Source organism: Halichoerus grypus, chromosome 13 (genome assembly GCF_964656455.1).
Source record: "Halichoerus grypus chromosome 13, mHalGry1.hap1.1, whole genome shotgun sequence".
In the NCBI taxonomy this organism is placed as follows: Eukaryota; Metazoa; Chordata; class Mammalia; order Carnivora; family Phocidae; genus Halichoerus; species Halichoerus grypus.
The window spans coordinates 28,789,153-28,804,815 of NC_135724.1; the positions used below are offsets into that span (position 1 = coordinate 28,789,153).

Sequence of the window (15,663 nt, forward strand, 5' to 3'; positions counted from 1 at the left end):
GCCTTTGCATTTCCATATGAATTTTTAAAACACATTGTTAATGTCCCTCCAAGTTTTCTCTCTTTCTCTGTATATTGAGATTGTGCTAAAACTATAGATAAATTGGCTGAGACTGACAACTTTACCATATTGAGTCTCTGATAAGTGAACATAGTACTCATCTAAGTCTTCTTTGATTTGCTTATTAATATTGTAGCCTTCAGAATAGGAAGGTTGATTTTTCTGTGATTATAAATTGTATCATTTTTATTTAATTTGGTTTTCTTTTGTTGCTAATATAGAGAAATACAATTCTTTGAATTTATCAAGGTTGCTAGATACAATCAATTCTAATAGTATTTTGTAGATTCTTGAGTATTTTACATATGAATTACCTTGTCCAAATTGTTGACTTTTTTTCTTTCCAATCATTATGACTTTCATTTGTTTTTATCACTCTGTTAGAAAGTCTTAAAATATTGAGAAAGGATGATTTGCATTCATATCTTATTTCCAATCTCAGAAGGAAAGCTATTAATATTTTATTAAATATGTCTACCATAAATTTTTATATTCTTCACCAGTTAAATTCCCTCTCTTTTTAGTTTGGTAAAGTTTTTAAAATCATGAATAGGTATTTTAACTAAACATCTTCTTTCTTTATGAGTCTACAGAGATAATCATATAATTATTCTCTATTTTTATATTAATGTCTGAATTACTTTAATTTTGAATTCTACAATACCCTTGCATTTTTTGAATAAAGCTTAATTGATGATGTTTAATATAGTTCTGAATTTGTTTTGTTTACATTATTTTTAGAGTGTTTGAATCTATGATTATAGGAGACTATTCTGTAATTTTCCTTTCTTTTGGTGTTTCTGTCTGGGTTTGATATCAAGGCTATGCTTGTGTCATAAAAAATTATGATGTAGTCCTCTACACTCTGGAAGAATTTATGAGTGTTAGTTTTTCTTAAAATGTTTAGAATTCATTATTAAAAAGAAAAAGTTATCTGAGCCTGGGATTTTTTTCTTTTTGGAAGTTTTAAATAAGGGTTTTAATCTTTGATGGATATTGGGCTATTCAGATTTTCTATTTTTTTCCTCTATGGTCATTAAGTGGCTATTTAATTGAGAAATTTGTTGATTTCATCCAAATTATCAAATGTATTGGCATAAGGCTGTTCATCATAACCTCTTATTATCTTTAAGGTGTGTAGAATCAGTTATGTTTTTTTCTGAACAGTCCTAATAGTTTTTCAATTTTATCATTTCAAAAAACCAATATTTGACTCTTGATTCTCTGTATTATACATCTGATTTCTATTTCACTGATTTATTGATTTAATTCCTTTCTTTTTTTCTTCCTTCTAATATCTTTTTTTTTTTTAAATTTGCTGCTACTTCACATTGATATTCAGCCTTCTTTCTCTTATTTCCCAGTATTTGCATTTAAAACAGGGTTCCTCAACCTTGGCACTATTACTATTTTGGCATAAATAATTTTTGTTGGAGGTAGTTGTCCTGTGCATTGTAGGATGTTTAACAGCACCCCTATCCTCAACCCATACATGCTAGTATTACCCTCCAGTTGAGCCAACTAAAAATCACTCCTAGTTGAGAATCACTGAATTAAGGCAACACATTTCCTTCTAAACACAAGTGTTGATATATCTTCATGAATTTTGCAGTTAATGTTTTATAATTTCTAGTTTGATATTTTTGCCTTCATTCCATGTATTCTCTAGACATGTATGCTACTCATTTTCAAGTTGCTGGGAAATTTCTTTTTGTCATTCATTTTCAACTTGATTGATTGAAATCTTTTGAAATTTCTGAGGCTTTCTTCATGGTACAGCATGTAGTTGACTTTGGTAAAAATTTCGTGTGTGTGAAAAAAAATATAGACTCTTTTTGTTATGTGCAGTATTTTAACATGACAGTGAGATCAAATTTATTGTGCTTTTCGAGTCTTGTATTTTCAGGTCTCCCTAATGATTGTGGTTTTTGGTATATGCAACTCTGAGTCCCTTTTAATGTGTTCCTATAGATTTGAAATTGTCATATCTTCCTACATTGATCTCTAGAATTAAGACATGTCCCTCTATTTCTAACACTCTTGCATTAAAAAGTTCACTTTGTCTGATATTGTAAATATTTAATGTCCCATTTTTCTCAACATTTCACCAACTTTTCTGTCAATGTATTTAAAGTCTAATTTTTATAGTCTTTAATCAGTGTTTAATTGGAATAGCCAGTTGATTTATATAGTTACTGATAGAAATGGTTATATCTACCATTTAACATGTGTTTTAAATTTAACTCTTTTTCCTTCTCCCTGGGATTTTTTTGTTTGTTGGGATTATTCAGAGTTTTTTTCCCTTGCAACCTATCAATTATACATTTTACTCTTATGTTGATTAACCCCCAAATTAAAACATGTACTTATAACTTTTTATGCATAGTAATTATTTTACTCTTTTAAGTAATGCTAAAATTTATGAAAGTTTTAATCTCACATACTCAAATTTATTTGAATTTGGTTTTATGCATTTAATATTTTTACCTATGTATTTAATTTTGTGTTTTCCATTTTGTTCATCCATGTTTCTGCCTGGTATCCTTTGCCTTCTGTTCGATAAACCCATTTTAGTATTACCTTTATTTCTGGTCTACTATTAAAATTTTTCATTTGTCTTTATTTAAGTATATTTTTCCTAAATATAGAAGTATAAGCAGGTTTTATTCCCCCTCACCCTTTTAAAGACGCTAATCCATGGCCTTCTGCTTTCAATGATTCTTTTAGTAGGGTAACTCTCTTATTGCTGCTTGTTTTATTGTAGTTCCATGAAAGTTAGTGCTTTTTTTTTTCTCTACATGCTTTTGTGATTCTTTTACTTTGGGTTTCATCAGTTTTACTAAGGAGTGTGTATGTGTGTACACCCATGCTTATTTTATTTATATTCTGTTTGTGGGGGTGGGATTTCAACAAGACTTAAAAAAATATGAAATTTATCAGCATTGGAAAATTCTATCATTTTCTGTTTTGATTACTACTTCTGCATATTTTCCCTCACTTCTAGCACTCCAACTTTACATATGATTTACCTTTTGAATATTTTTAATACCTCTGTTTTTTGGCCTCCCTTTCTGTTTTCCTGTCTGTTCTTCAGTTTAGGTGTTTTTAACTGACCTACCTTTCAAATGCCTACTGTGTCCAATATGCCATGAGACCCATTTGTAGAGTTTTTATATCATATTATTCACTTATAAAATATACATCTTATTTTATATATATTCATTACTATTGACAGTATTTCTTTTAATCCATTTAGTTCTATATTTTGAACACATTAAAATCCTTTTCTGCTAATAAGCATTAAGGTTTTGTGTTGGTTTGCTAACCTAGGCTATCTTGACTATTACACAGTTAATCATTTCCTTACATACTTTTTAAGTTTGGTTGGGGGATGTTTTTGCTTTTGTAACATATCATGAGACTCATTTATCCATGGAGTTTTTGTTTTAATATTTAATAAACTTTACATCTTATATTTTTAGTTTATATGAATAGACTTTGTCTTAGATTTGCAGAAAAGTTGCAAGACTATTGCACAGAGTTTCCATATACCCCATAGCCAGCCTAATAGTTAACATTTTAAAAAAATGTTTGAAGATGAAATGATTCTGTAGAAGTCTATGTGGAAAATATATTTATGACATCCACAGAACTGAGAGACGTGTCTGGCATAAATTAGATCCTCAATAAATATTTCTTATATTAACAGATGAAATGCAGATTGTTCTAAAATATTACAAGGCCTTTGATGCAGGTAAACTAAGATGGTTGTAACAAACTCTGTAGGCAAGGGGAAACTATCTTTTTAAAGATTATTTGATACCCTGAAGAAAACCTATAATTTAAAAAAAAATTAAAAAGATTATTCAAATTTATCTTGGAAAACAACAAAAATAAACTCAAAAATTCAATACTAAGTTCATGTCCTGAGACTTAAAATAACAAAAATTCTACTTCTGTTTCATGAATCAATGTCATAATGTCTATAATCACAGATGTCAAACCCAGTTAATCTCAAATAGGGATGAAATGTGATTTGAATTTATTTTCAAATGGTTTCATAGTTTGGATGAGAAATAGATTTCCTCCAATTTGTTTTCAGATCATTAATGAAGTGGCCATTTGAAATTTGTGTTGGTCTTCCTAAGCAAAAAAGGTAGCATTCTACAGAGTATAGTTTTAGGGTCATTCAAAGGTCTTCCTAGCCATCAAATTTCCTCCCAACCAGTGTATGAAGTTACACCACGGGTGTGGTTTTCATAAAGGTGAGAAACTTATCCTTTCATGACTTGTCCACATTTTAGGTACTGACCTAGCTAGTGGGTATAAAGAACTTTGCAGGGCCTATTGATAGTGAGTTGATTAGGTCCTTCCACATGGAAACGGGAAGCAAGAACCCTGCCTCTAAGAGCTGGATTATATTAGGCTCCCCTTTGCTGGTGAAAAAATGAGACTGGCTAGCTGCCAGAACTATTTTCCTTCATGGTTCCCAAGAAAGATGTACACAAAAAAGAAAAGGCCAGGCAAAGCTATAAGGCTTTCCCCCAAATCAATGTAGGATCCTGGTGAGAGGTGCTTGGCCATGTGGAACTTGCAAGAATTCCTCTAATGAGACTAAGGCACTTCCTTCCGCATGGGAATTGGCCTGGTTTCTGATGGCAGTGGCTGTCTACATCTTCCAAGAAGTTAAGCATTATGCCAGAACAAAGCAGGTCAGGCAGCCTCTATGGTTGCAGACCTATCTAATCAAACACCTCTATGGAAGAACAAACAGGGAAATCCTAAAAGATAAATTTTCCATCCAATATTCTACCCCTAGTACCATGGCCCAAACCTAATTCACCAGTGCTTATCCTCTACCTACACAGGCTTCCAGTAAACTCCTCTCACTTCCCCTCCTCCTATTAATGACACCCTAATCAGCGTTTTGTGTAATATTGGCTCTTTTGCTTTCATGTTCAATCAGGCACAATTTCTTCAACATTTATTATTCTAACTCTTTTTATTTATGTAACAACCATGTTAGTCTGGCATTTGATGTAATGACTTCCTCACCCCATCATTTCAAAGTATCCCTAGAGCCTAGAATAGTGCCTTACATATAGTATATTCCCAATTAATATTTATTGCATGACTGAATGAATGGATATCGCTCTCCCCATCCTAATCAAGATTCTTTTCCCCTGTCTGTATAATATACTAAAAGCATAGCTTTGATCCCCCAAACTCAGAAACATTTTGTTTCTCATCCTATTTCCTCTCCTTTAATCACATTTTTGAAACTATGTCTCATTATATTTTCCCAAATATCCTATATAATTCCACTATATTGACAAGCCCTAAATTCTCCTACTCTTGTTTTTCCTTCTGAAGTTTACTATCTTCTTCTATATCAATCTCTTCCTGTGAAAATTCTTCTCCTACATTTAAAACCTGCATCTGGGGACACCTGGGTGGTTCAGTTGGTTGGGCGTCTGCCTTCAGCTCAGGTCATGATCCCAGGGTCCTGGGATTGAGCCCCAGATTGGGCTCCCTGCTCAGAGGGGAGCCTGCTCCCTCTGCCTGTGCTATCAAATAAATAAAATCTTAAAAAAATAAGATAAAACATGCATCTGTAAAACAAATACAGGAAAATATTTTTTATTCTTATTTGTATTTCTCTTAACAGCATGGTACCTTACACATTTATTAGCTACATAGTAAATAGTATATAGTGAATCTATTCATTTACTCAACATCAATTTTAAAGACCTCAATAGAAATCTTGGTGCACACATAGAACAATTAAGGGCAAATCAAGGCATATTTTCAGTGATTTACAGGGGTTGATAGAAAAGAGTGACATTGTTAGGGACAAAAGTTACACACAAGTTTCCTAGAAGAGGTGGCTCTTGAAATGACCCTTGAAGTTAACACTCTAAGTAATAAACCAGATAATATAATATCACTATTCTACCTCATAAATTAGTATGTTTGTGCAGCATACAAAGATTCAAAACTGAGAAGATCCATAGGTGTTTTTGACAATATGAGAGGAAAATGGAGGAGAGAAGTCAGCACTATAGCAAAATCCAGGCAGGTAGAATTCTAGGTGTCCACAGAGAAAGAATCCTGGACAGGAATTTGAGACTGTGCCACTTCATTAAATCATACCATCACCTGGGCTTTGCTTGTCTCATCTATGCAACAAATCCATTTAACTATGTGATCCTTAGGTCTTTCTGCTATAAGATTGTTGGGATTTCCTGATGCCAACACAGGCAAATAGCTTAAGAGAAAACCAACCAGGTTTCTTCTACAAGGGCCAATTAGAGACAAATCATTTGAGTTGTAGAAAGCCTTTCACCCTTCTGAAGTACTCTGAACATTTCCACACTCTTGAGACTCTTGATGTATACAGTATGGAAGTGAGTGAAGGTTTAAACTGTTATTTGCTGTTAACACATACTGCCTAAGAAATAAAATGATCCCTAAGTATGATTTCTGTGTATAAACTCCTTGTAGCTTTTATTGAGCTTGCAATAGGCTCTCCAAACTTCTATTAAAATATCAATAGTATTTTTCAGAGCTTAAATTGAGCAGTGATTTTATTTCAGGCTGATCCTATAAACCACTTTTCTTTGAAGATTCTCTTGTTGTTGCTAAAAATGAAAGCCATTCAAACGAGCAGTGATTGAAACAGTGAGAAAGGAGGGGAAAAAATCAATATCGTATTTTCCAGGGCACTATCTCTGCTTTTGAAAAGAGACCATTAATAACGTGCTTACGGGAGAGGCAGCCAGTTGCTCAAAGTGCATTCAGGGGTGAGCTGAATGGATGGATTTCTGGGAAGCCTCTCATGAGAGAGATTGCTGAGAAGTCAAAGCTCACTGGTGGAATCTACAGCAAGCTGACTCAAGGCTCTCTCAGGACCTGGAGCTAAATGGACTGCTTTGCAACCCTGAAGGCATTCTCTTCTATACCTCATCTGAGCTCTGGGACAAAATGGCATGGGGCAAAGAGGGAAGAATAACCATCAATTCCTAGTTATTCATGGGCTTGTTGTGTTTCCCAATCTGATCCATTTAATCAAGACCAAATTCATTAGCTGAGAATGCAAACTTAGTGGTGGAGTAATGGCCTTGTCTGCATTTGACTTCCATGTCTCACCAGTGTTCCATCTCTGCTCCAGGCTGTTTTCTAGGCACAAGAAAAGAAATTTCTAAGGCAGAAGAAAAATCTATGATAATGCTTGAAATCTAAGAGATTTAGGAATAAAACATGTTTGTAACTGCCAACTGATAGCTCCCCTCAAGTGAAGAAATTTGAGACCTAATTTTTAATATTCTGCTTATTAAGGAGAATGAAGGATTCTAATATATAAAAGATGATGTCAACAAAAATGCTAAAAGAGGAGTATTTTGAAAGAGGGAGATCCAAGTCAAGATGAAAAAGGATGAAAACCCATCATGGGAGAATGAGTAGTACAAATTCAGTCATAGATGGTATAACACAGACCTAAGGCTGAAGAGAATGCAGTGTTCTATGTCCTAAATAACAATAGAATTTAAAGATGTCAAAGAATATCAGAATTATTGTTACTGACCCAGAAGGAGGAGATGGGTGATGTGTGTGTGGTCATTTCCTCCTCAGATTTAGAAATGCTTCTGATACGGGTACCTGAGAGGTAAGTGCACTATCAAGCCCACCAATGGCTATATATCTCCTAGTTTAGAGTAATAAATAGTAGGCATTATTATAGACAGGTAAATTTGTGAGTTCTTTACCTGGGATTGAGAAGTGTTCGTGAGTGCCTTTCAATACTTGTTTAGCCAATTGAGTGACCACATATCAATTTTATGACCTATTTAGGTCCTAATTTTTTCAAATGCAAAGTGGGTTTAATATTAGTACCTATCTTGTCAATTGTTAAGGGAAATAAATGAATTGAAATCATTGGTGGTTACATATATGATCCTACATTAACATGTTTATAAACAGTGCTCCTGGGAGGTTGTCCAAGATGTTAGCATAGGAAGACCCTGAAATCACCTCTTTCCACAGACACACTGAATCTACACTTTGTATACAGCAATTTCTTCTGAAGAAGAACTAATCACTGAATATCTAGCACAACAAACACTAGAGGGACCACATAGAGAAAGGTAGGAGACACAAAAACACAGAGATGATGGGAACACCACCAGGGATGTGACAACTTGCCCATCCTAGGGCATACCCAGGAAAAAAAATAGTTTAGTGAAGGAAATCCATCCACCAGGTAGGAAACTGTCTCAACTCTCTCTAAAGGCACAGAGAATGGGCATTTTTTAAATAAAATTTATTTTCCACCTCCATTTTGATAATGTGGATAGGAGCAGGATCTAAGTGCTGTAGCTGGACTACTAGGTCCACCCCAGTGAACCCCAGGCCCCTAGACCACACCTCTAGCCAATCTGCTGGGGCCACCATAGTACTCCATGGGACCACCCCTGGCCCATACTGAGTCCAGGTCCAGCCAGCCAGTCAAATCTTCCAGACACACACAGTTTACACAGAGGATTCCCCCAAGTCCACTTGTTAAAGATTAGGAGAGGTAGATGTTCTTCCTAATTCATAGAAACATAGAAATTTGAAGAAAATTAGGATGCAGAGGAATATGTTCCAAATGAAAGAAAACCACGGGGGGGGGGGGAGGGGGACTAAACAGAGGTAATTAATTTACCTAATAAAGAGTTTGAAGTAATGGTTATACCTATACCATAAAACCATGAAAATCCAAGAAAACACAGGCAGTAATTTCTCTGACATCAGCCATAGCAACCTTATTCTAGATACATCTCAGGCAAGGGAAACAAAAGCAAAAATAAACCTATTGGAACTCCATCAAAATAAAAAGCCAACCTACTAAATGAAAGAAGATCTATGCAAAAGATATATCTGATAAGGGGTTAATACCCAAAATATATAAAGAATACCTCCCAACACCAAAAAAAGATCTGATTAGAAAATGGGCAGAAAACCTGATTAGACATTTTTTCAAAGAAGATATACAGATGAACGCCTCATTCATTGTTGGGAATGTAAATTGGTACAGCTACTGTGGAGAACAGTATGGAGGTTCCTCAAAAAATTAAAAATAGAAATAGCATATGATACAATAATTCCACTATTGGGTATATACCCAAGAAAAACAAAAACACTAACTCAAAAAGATATATGCACCCTTATGTTTATTGCAGCATTATTTATAACAGCTGAGAAATGAAAGCAACTTAAGTGTCCATCAACAGATGGACAAAAAAGGAAAATGTGGTATACATACATACAATGTAATATTACACAGCCATAAAAAGGATGGCATCATGCCATTTGAGACAACATGGATGGACCTAGAGAGTATTATGCTAAGTGAAACAAATCCAACTGAGAAAGACAAATACCATAGGATTTCCACTCATAAATGGAATCTCAAAAAAAAAAAAAAATGAACAAAAAGCAGAATCAACTATAAATACTGAGAACAAACTGTTGCCAGAGGGGAAGGGGCTGGGGTTTAGGCAAAATGAGTGAAGGGGAGAGAGACACAGGCCTCCAGTTACTAAGTCATGAGAATAAAAAAAGAACATAAGGAATACAGTCAATGATACTGTAATAAGGATGTAATGGGGACAGATGGTAGCTGCATTTGTGGGGAGCATAGCATAAACTTGTCAAATCACTAAGTTGTACACCTGAAACTAATGTAACATAGTGTGTCAATTCTACTCGAATGAAAAAAAATAATGGTCATAAAGATGCTTACTGAACTTGGGAGAAAAATGGATAAACCCACTGAGAACTTCAACAAAGAGTTGAGTTAAAAAATGTAAGAAAGAACTAATCAGAGTTGAAGAGTACAATAAATGGAATGAAAATACACTTGAGGGAATCAACAAAAAGATATATAACAAAAACATAAATTAGGGAGAGTAAGAATGTAGTGCTTTTAGAATAAAGTCAGACTTAAGCAACTATCAGCTTAAAATATACTGCTACATATAAAGGTCAATATATATGAACCTAATGATAACCACAGCCAAATCTACAATACATAAAAAATAAAAAGCAAATATAACACCAAAGAAAAACATCAAATCACAAAGGAAGAGTCCAAGAGAAGAAAGGACAATAGAAGAACTATAAAAACAACTGGAAAATGACAAAGTGTCAATAAGTACGTATCTGTTAATAATTACTTTAAATGTAAATGGACTAAATGTTCCAGTCAAAAGATACAGAGTGGCTAAATGGATAAAAACAAGACCCATCCATTTGCTAAATGGATAAAAACAAGACCCATCCATTTGCTACCTAACAGAGACTTCAGATTTAAAAAACAGACCGAAAGTGAAAAGATAGAAAAAAAATATTCCATGCAAATTGAAACAAAAAGAAAAGGGGGGTAAAAATACTTCTATCAGAAAAAATAGACTATAAAACAAAGATTCATAAAAAAACAGGAAATGACATAATGAAAAAAGGGGTCCAAGAAGAGGACAAAACATGTAAATATTTATGCACCCAAAATAAAACCTAATTATAATAGAACAAATGTTAATAAAGGGAGAAATTGATGGTAATACAATAGTAGTAAGAGATGGACTATAATACCCCACTTAAATCGATGCGATAGATCGTCCACACCAAAAATCACTAAGGATGCCATAGCCTTAAATGACACATTAGACCAGATAGACTTAATCTATAGAACATTTCATCCCCAAACTGCAAAATACACATTCTTTTCAATGCATATGGAACATTCTGCAAGATTGATCACATTAGCATGCAAAACAAGTCTCAATAAATTCAAGAAGACTGAAATCATATCAAGCATCTTTTCCAACAACAACAGTGTGAAATAATTATAAGAAAACTGGGAAAAACACAAGAACATGTAAATAACATATTACTAAACAACCAATAGTTTGATGAAGAAATCAAAGAAGGAAATTAAAAAGTGTCTTGAGACGAATGAAAATGGAAAGACTCTATGGGATGCAGCAAAAGCAGTTCTAAGAAGGAACTGCACAGCAATACAAGCCTAATTGAAGAAATAAATATCTGAAAAAAAATTCCAACTTTATACCTAAAGGAATTAGTAAAAGAAAAAGCCAATGTTAGTAGGAGGAGGAAATAAAAAGATTAGAGCAGAAACAAATGAAATACAGACTAACATAGCAATAGAAAAGATCCATGAAACTAAAAGCTAGTTCTTTGAAAGAAGAAAATTGACAAACCTTTAGCCAGATACATCAAGGGGGAAAAAAAAGAACCCAAATGAATAAAATTTGGAAAAAGTTCCAACTTATATCACAGAAATACAAAGGATCATAAGAGACTATTATAATTATAAGCCAACAAATTGGTAAATCTAGAAGAAATGGACAAATTACTAGAAACACACAATCTTCTAAGACTGAATTACATAAATAGAAAATTTGAATAAATTACAAGTAATGAAATTAAATCAGGAATTTAAAAACTCTGTCCAAAAAGTCCAAATTGAAATCATATATCAAGGACCTTTTTTGACCACAATGATAAGAAACCAGAAATAAATTATAAGAAAAAAATCTAGAAATAACACAAATACCTGAAACCTAAGCAACATGCTATTAAACAATGAAAGGGTCAACCAAAAAATCAAAGAGAAAATTTAAAATGCATGCAGACAAATGAAAATGAAAACACAATGGTACAAAATCTTCAGGATGCAGTGAAAGCAATTCTAAGAGATAAATTTAAAGCAATACAGGCCTACCTCGAAAAGCAAGAAAATTTTGAGATAACCTAACTTGCACCTAAAAGAGCTAGAAAAAAAAAAAATGAATAAAGCCTAAAGCTAGTAGAAGGAAGAAAATAATAAAAATTAGAGCAGAAATAAATGAAAGAGACTAAAAAAAAAAAAAAAGAGAAGGTCAATGAGACCAGGAGCTGGTTCTTTAAAATGAACAACAAAATTGATAAGCCTTTAGCCAGACACAAGAAAAAATAGGAACCAAATAAAATCAGAAGTAAAGGAGGGAAGAATGCAGGCGGGCGGCAACAGGGAGCTGGAGGCCAAGAATTATTTGGAAAAACATTGGATTATGGAGTTGCTGAACTATCTCACCAGTGCCCTGCTCTTTTTCCAGCCAGAAAAGCCAAAAGAGTATTTAATATCTATATCGGAATGACTGAGAATTGCCAAAATAACAGGCGTGGCTTTTCCTTTCTTTATGGATCACTCTAACATTGTGTCTATGTTTGAGATGATGGACACTTCAAAAAGGCACTATATCATTTGTGCAGTACAAAGAAGGCGTAAAAACTCTGGGTCTGTTGAATGAAGATGAAGTTTTAAAAGATGATGGACATGTAATAACTTTGGAAAAATTCAGATCTGTAGTGAACAAGAGGACTGAGAAATATGGTCAGGCAAGAATATACAATGGGGAAAAGACAGTCTCTTCATCAAATTCTATTGAGAAAACTGGACAGTTACATGTGAAAGAATATAAGTGGGTTACTATCTTACACCACATGTAAAAATAAGTTCAAAATTATTTAAACACCTAAATGTAAGACTTGAAACCATAAAGGCAAAAGCTAAAATAAACAAATGGGATTACATCAAACTAAAAAGCTTTGCACAGTGAAGGAAACCATAACAAAACAAAAAGACAACATCCTGAATGGGAGAAGATATTTGCAACTCATACATCAGATAAGGAGTTGATATCCAAAATAAAGAACTTATACAACTTAATATAAAAAAAAAACTGATTAAAAATGGGCAGAGGATTTGAATAGACATTTTTCCAAATAAGACAAGAGACATATAAAAAGATGCTCAAAATCACTAGTCATCAGAGAAATACAAATCAAAACCATAATGAGATGTCACCTCACACATACATGTCAGATTGGCTTTTATTAAAAAGGCAAAATGTAACTGTTGGCTAGGTGTAGAGAAAAGGAAAACCTCATGCACTGTTGGTGGGAATATAAATTGGTGAAACCATTATGGAAAACAATATGGAGATCCCCCCCCAAAATTAAAAATAGAACTACCATACAATCTAGCAATTCCACTTCTGGGCATTTATCTGAAGAAAACAAAAATACCTATTCAAAGAGATATATGCACCCTTTTGTTCATTGTAGCCTTATTTACAATAGCTAAGTGCCTATTGATAGATTATTGAATAAAGATGTTGTATTTACATAAAATAGAATATTACTCAGCCATAAAATAGAATGAAATCTTATTATTTGTGACAACATGGATGGACCCAGGTGATATTATGCTAAGTGAAATAAGACAAATACTGGATGATTTCACTTATATGTAGAATCTAAAAAGCGAAACAAAACAGAAAATGACTCATAGATATTGGAAACTGTTGGTTTACCAGAAGGGGAAGGGATTGGAGAGTGTTTGAAATAGGTAAAGGGGATTATGAGGTATAAACTTACAGTTATAAAATAATTAAGTCATGGGGATGTAACAAAGTATAAGAAACAGAATCAATAATATTGTAATAACTTTGTATGGTTACATATGATAAGCAGGCTTATCTTAGGAATTTTTTGTAACATATAAAAATAACAAATCACAATGATGCACACTTGAAACTAATAAGATATTTTATGTCAATTAGACTTCAATAAAAAAATAAAAAATAGAAAGTAAAAAATTTGCTCCTGATATCCTCTATCCCTGCCTCAGGGAACCAGCTTCTCCTATAGCCTTGGTTATCACTGTTGGTGGGCTATCAACTCCTCTCCTAGTTGTTCAGGAGAAGGCACACAAAATTAGCAGCAGCAACCACCATCCCTGTTAACAAAGCAAAAAAAGAATTGAAGCTCTACCTTCGAAATACATCTAGAATTTAACCAGTGGTATGGTTCTGGTACAAACCATTATAATAATCTTTTCCCAGTTTTTCTGTAAATCTCCATATTTCCCTGCTTATGCTCTTGCCTGCATGTTATTTGACCTCAATGGAGCAGCCAAAATGATTCTGTTAAAAGGTGTTAAATCATGTCACTGTATTCAGCCATCTCTGGTGGTTTGCCATATTTAATTCAATAAAGGATAAGGTCTTGTTGCCACTCCACCTTTTTTTCCTGGTACTTTTTTCTATCTTTTCTTCCCCAGCCACTCTGGCCTTCTTTGCTGTTCACTGAATAAGCTGGGCAGCTTGCCTCAAGGCCTTTAATACACAAGTCCCCCTACTTAGAATTTCCTTCCCCATATATCTGTAAGGCTAACTACCTCACTACCTTTAGGTAGTTACTCAGTATTTACTTTCTAGATGAGGTTTCCTGGTCTACCTATCTAAAATTTAAAGCTTGCTCTCCCATTATTAAATGCTATAAATCCTGTTCTTGCTTAACTTACCCTCTTTATTACTTATACTAATAATAACACTGCATTTAACTTATTGTCTCTTCCCTACAAAAATGAAGGTAGGTACTTTTATTTTCTGTTTCCACTACTATATCCCCTGACAAGAAGGGTGCTGACAAATATTAAATGCTCAACAAATATTTGTTGAGTTGGCTGGGAAGATGGCAGAGTAGGAGGACCCTAAGCTCACCTCATTCCATGGATCCAACTAGATAACACTCACATTGGAGTAATTACCCAGAAAATGACCTAAAAACTGACAGAAGAAATTCCACAACTAAAAGTAGAAAAGAGGTCCCTGAAGAGGATAGGAAGGGTGGAGCCATGGTGGACAGCTAAATGCTCCCATGAGCCATCCACAGGAGGGAGGAAGCTATGGGCATGGAGAGGGGAGAGAAATAGATTATCGCACTGGGGAACCTACGTGGGGAAGAGGAAACACCGTAACATTGGGCTTTAAAAACCAGAGGCACCAAATTTTGTGAGTTCTTACAACCAGAGGAATTTAAAGCCTGGATTTTAAAAATCAGCAGGCTTAGCTCTGGGAAAGCCCAGAGGGCAATAAGAAGCTGAGTCCCCACCCTTAAATAGACAGCACAACAAACAGCCCACAGACATACAGCATAGAAGAAGCCCTTTGAAAATGCCTAGGACATATGGAGAGAGAGAGTTATTTACTTATCTCAGAGTGTGTCACAGATGGACAGAGTTCACAGGGAGACTCTTCCAGGAACAAAGGAGCTATAAGGTGCCATTTGCTCTCCTGCCCCAGCATAAACACAGGGCCACTTGCAGGAACCAACACAGTGCCAGTGTTCACTACCTAACTTGCTTACACCAAGCTCTGCTCCAGCTCTGCTCTTTGGTGGATCCACCATTTCCAGCCATTCTTGCCTCAGTCCTCACAATGGGATTTCACCCACCACCACCACCACCACCACCAGAAGACCAGCACAAACCTTGCCAAAACCACCTCTCCCCACCAGCATGCTTTAAGGGGTTTGGGTCCTGTTAGCAACTACAGGCCAAATCCTGTGGAAGACCAGCACATACCTTGTTAAAATTACACACCCCACACCACACACTTTGCAGATCCACTCCTGGCCCCAGTCAAGGCAGCAGCACTGGCAGCTCTCATTTTGCAAGCTGATTGGCACACCTTGTTAAAACTCCACACCCAACCC

At 34.6% G+C, this 15,663-nt stretch overlaps 1 long non-coding RNA gene and 1 pseudogene across 1 annotated transcript in view; both read left to right on the forward strand.

Annotated features, from left to right (window-relative positions):
* Positions 1-15,663, forward strand: part of LOC144379774 (uncharacterized) — a 121,500-nt gene that overhangs the window by 64,969 nt on the left and 40,868 nt on the right. The gene's annotated exons all lie outside the window — the stretch shown is intronic.
* LOC118527316 (EF-hand calcium-binding domain-containing protein 10 pseudogene) lies at positions 11,627-12,612 on the forward strand (annotated as a pseudogene).